The sequence below is a fragment of the Corvus brachyrhynchos genome, unplaced genomic scaffold, assembly GCF_000691975.1.
Source record: "Corvus brachyrhynchos isolate BGI_N302 unplaced genomic scaffold, ASM69197v1 scaffold46, whole genome shotgun sequence".
In the NCBI taxonomy this organism is placed as follows: Eukaryota; Metazoa; Chordata; class Aves; order Passeriformes; family Corvidae; genus Corvus; species Corvus brachyrhynchos.
The window spans coordinates 659,010-663,402 of record NW_008238838.1 but is presented as its reverse complement, the minus strand read 5'-3'; positions in this window follow the sequence as shown (position 1 = coordinate 663,402).

The window sequence follows — 4,393 nt, the reverse complement described above, 5'->3', positions numbered from 1 at the left end:
GATTGGTGTCTGAGTGTAGTTCTGTGGAGCCTGGCATTGGGAGATTGAGGCACAGCCTCTGTAGGAAGAGCTGGATCCACCCAGGAGCCAAGCCTGCATTTCTGAGCAGCTGCAGGAGTCTGTTCTCCATGAAGGCAATGCCAAGGAGAACTGGAGCCCCTGGATCCCTGCCTCCCTCAGGAACTCCCCAGCCCTTTACCCTGGGAGCAGCAGAGCTGGGTGGCAGCTTTGTCCTTTCTCCTCAGGGCAGCAGGGTGGGCTGGCAGTCCCACACTGCTCCCAGGAAAGTTGCCATTCCTTTTGTGTGTGGCTGCTGTTATCAGAAGAAAAGAGCATGGAGCATCCAGCAGGTTTTTCCCCTCAGCTGAGACCTGCAGGTGCCTCAGTCCAGGGCTCCCTTAGCAGGAGCACATTTCCCAGGCCTTGCTTTGGAAGGCCAGCACTTGAGGAAGAGGGATGGCTGTTTTCCAGAGGAGTGAGCCCATCCAGGCACTGACCCCTGCACTGGGAACGGGCAGGGAGCTGTTGCCACCCAGGGTAAGAGAAAGCAGCCTCAGGAACCAGCTGGACCCTGCTCCATTTGCATCAGCACTGGCAGGGGGCTGGAAGAGAAGGCTGGAAAAACCACGGGGACAGTGACAGAGTGGCTCTTCCTGGTTCGGTTTTGGCCAAGTCGCTCAGGGTGCCACAGAGCTTTCCTCAGGAGGCAGCTCCAGAGCCTCTGCCTTCCTGCTGGGATAGGGAGCAGGAATTCAGCCAACTCGGAGCCAGGTTGGCTCCTTATCTCTCTCGACCCTAAAAGGCTACCAGGCTGGGTAGATGAGACACTCCTCTGCCCTTCCTCTTACAGTGTGTCCATACCCTAAGGCCTCTTTGTGCCAAAGTTTCCCCTTTACAAAGTTTTTATTCCACAGAGACTCTTTCTGAAGAGGAACTTGATTTATGCCCAGGCAGGCACCTCCAGCTCTTGTGGCAAGATTTTTGGGAGGTCTCCATCACTCACACTGAGGTGAAACTTGACTCTGCACAACCTCTTCTGTCAGTGGTAGATGTGCCAAAACATGTTTGTTTTTCCAAACATTGACTTTCTAAAACAGTGAACTCTTATCTAGACCTCATATATGGGTAAAGAACTTAAAATCAGTGTGTCTTTGCCATCAAACTATGGACAAAGATTACTTCAGTAAAGCTTCTGCTTCATGCTTAGAACCATGGAATGGTTTGGGTTGGAAGGGACCTTAAGGATCATCTGGTTCCAACCCCTGCCATGGGCAGGAGCACCTTCCACTAGAAAACTTATGCTTGACCAAAATAAAAATGCGTAATCTTTCCTTGCAAACAGGGTGTGTGGTTAAATAATGTCCTAGAGATGTGTGGCTTTACCCTGAGACTGGGCAGGAGAGGAAAAACCAGTGTGGTGGCCCACTCCCCTCTGCTGGGCTGTGCAGGCACTGCTGGAGGCAACGCTGGCTGCTTGTGGTGTGAAAACCTCTGGAAAACATGAAATAAAGGTGGAGGGGAGCGGGGGAAGGCGAAGCTTCGGGCAGGAAAGGTTTTAGCATTTTCCTGCCGTACGTGCCTGAGCCCTACAAAGATCCATCGTGCTCCTTAAAACAGGGCCAGTGCTGTCAAAGAAAAAAACCACTCAACCCTTTCTCAGATGGCAAAACCCTCTTGCACAGCAAATGGTGGAATCAGAGAGGCTGCACTCTCCATGCAGCTGTGGTTGTCCTGCTGGTGTCTTGGGGATGGGGTGGCCACACTTGGGAGCTGAAGCAAGGGTGGTGGTAGCACTCCCTGTCTGTTGGCTTGAGCAGTTTTATCTCAGATTTAACACAGCTCAGACAAGAGCAGCATCTGGTCCAGGCACAGCAGGGAATTTTCTTGGCCTTGGCTCAGAGTGCTGCATAAGTCTTGGATAAATCACCCAAAGCAACAACCAGAGCCCTTCTGGTAACTCAGGGACTTTATTGGGTGACAAGGTGTGTGCAGGCTGTCAGCATGAATGAATCAATTCTCCACGAATGGGACAGTGCAGAATCCACAAGTTCCAGTGGTTTTGTCAGTGTGGAAACACCACAGCCCAAGGCAATTTCCATACTGAGCTGACATAACCCAGTGCTCTTGCTCGGAAACGTTCTGACATGGAAATGCCTGGGGAGCTGCGAGAAGCCTCACCAGAACAAAGACCATGTCCATATGGCATCATATTTCCTGGGAAAGCTTATTTTTATGCTTTTTGACATGTCTACAATTCTGGTGTTATGCCTCATTTGCACTGGTACGTCCTGGGAAATCCAGTCAATAATTCCTCGTGTCTGTTCCTGCACGGAGCAGAGGGACCCTGGAGCTGGCTGAGTTATGGCTGTGGTTGTGTTCCACGCTGAGAAGGTTTTATAAAGCGGAGATTACACTGATCTCCTTCATCTTGGGCTCAGATACATCAAACAGAGGATGAAATTCATGACTAACCAGAAAGTAAATTTCATCCATCTGGGTGAAGCATCTTTTCTTGTTCAATTTTAGCACTGAGCAGCAGTAAAATTTGGAGTTGGTGCGTGGAGTGGCACAGGAAGAAGCCCCTGGCAGATCCAGGCAGAAAGGAAAGTTCCGCCGAGGGGCTGCGGGGTGAATCCAGCAGTTTTGCTGCAGTTTCAGAGAGGTGTTGCTGCACAGTGACAGCAGGGGAGGGAGCCCTCCAGTGTCACTGAATCCTGCCCAATTCCAGGGAGGGGTGGAGGTTGCAGAGGACCCAGTTTGTCTCCGAGCAGCACAGCCCCATTCCCAGGACTCCCTGAAAGGTCCCTGGCTCTGACCTGCAGCAGGTTCCACATAGGTCACAGCAGAACTCATCTGTTCACTCCTTAGGAGGACTGGGAACACTGTGAGGGAGGTCTGCCAATTAAGGGTTCCCCAAAAGTGGTGGGGCACTGGAACAGCCCCCCAGGGAATGGGCACGGCCCTGAGGCTGCCAGAGCTCCAGGAGCGTTTGGACAGCGCTGCCAGGGATGCCCAGGGTGGGGCTGTTGGGGTGTCTGTGCAGGGCCACGGGTTGGACTGGATGATCCTGGTGGTCCCTTCCAACTTGGGATACTCCATGATTCCACAAAAAGCCGTTGTGCAGCTCAGCTCCAGGAGGAGCAGGCAGCTGTCCCACCTGGAGGGGCAGGGTTTGACCTGCCTGAGCAGCAGGTGCCTGCATCCCTCCTTGTTCCGGCGAATTCAGATCCCACAGCGCAGCACCTTTCTCCTGGGCACACCAGTGGGCTCCAGAGGGTGTCCTGCACTGCAGCCCGCTCTGGAGGACAGCAGGGCGTGTTTGGAGAGGGCTGCCAGGTCCTGCTGTCACAGCCATGGGCTCTGAGGCACCTGAGTCCCACAGCAAAGGCTCCATCCTCTCTGTCCTGTGGGAGAAACGAGGGACACGGAGCCTCCCAGCCCGTGCAGAGCCGGGAATTCGGGGGAGGCAGGAGCAGGGCCACCCCAGTGCTTTGGCACATTCTGTCCTCAGTGCCTGAGCCAGTCACTGCTGCAGTTTTATATTTATGAACCCGTGCCGGGGGATTGCTGGAGAGGTCTTTAATTTCCTCTGGTTTCGCTCTGAACATGCCTCTCTCGGGACAGAGGGAACATTTTCGGTGTTATTGAATGTCATTTCTGCGCAAACTGAACAGAGGAAAAATATTCTGATAATAACTGGAATATATGGAGGGTGGTAGCTCCTGGCTGCTGATTTTTTTTTTTCCCTCCCTCTGATGAGAGTTTCAAGGTCAGCTGGCTCCACAGACACAAATATGCCAGGAACAAAATGTGCAGATGCTCAGGAGTGTGGGACAGCCACGCTGGCACCGTAAACAGCCCTGGCTCGTGGCCAGCACTGCCGGCACCCAGCAGGCAGGAGGGTTCAGGAAAAAGCACTTTATTAGAGCCAGCTCAAGATTTATCTTTTCTCTCAGCTGCATCATTAAATGTGAGTTATTTGTATTTTTGTGGGAAAACCTGGATTCAGCACAACCTCAACATTTTATTTGGAGGATGAGGAGGGGTTTTATTCAGAACTCAAAAGCAATATCTGAGTGCATAACAGCACTGAATGAGTGGCTGGAACAAAAACAGGGAAAAAAGGTTCTTTTCCCGATTCTGCTGCTGATTTATTGTGTAAACACAGACAAATCTTTCACTGTAGCTGTTGCAGTTTCTTATACACCCTCTCTTTTCCCTCCTAGATATGTCTCCTTTTGTCAGTTACTTGTGTGAACTAAATATCAGCCAGTCAGGCAAGAGCTGGCAATATCTTCCTCCAGCAGTCTCAGGCAGACTTAAAATATTAATGCATTTTATAATGTACTTATTTTTTGTAACTGTCAGTCGTTGCTACTAAGACAGGGAATTC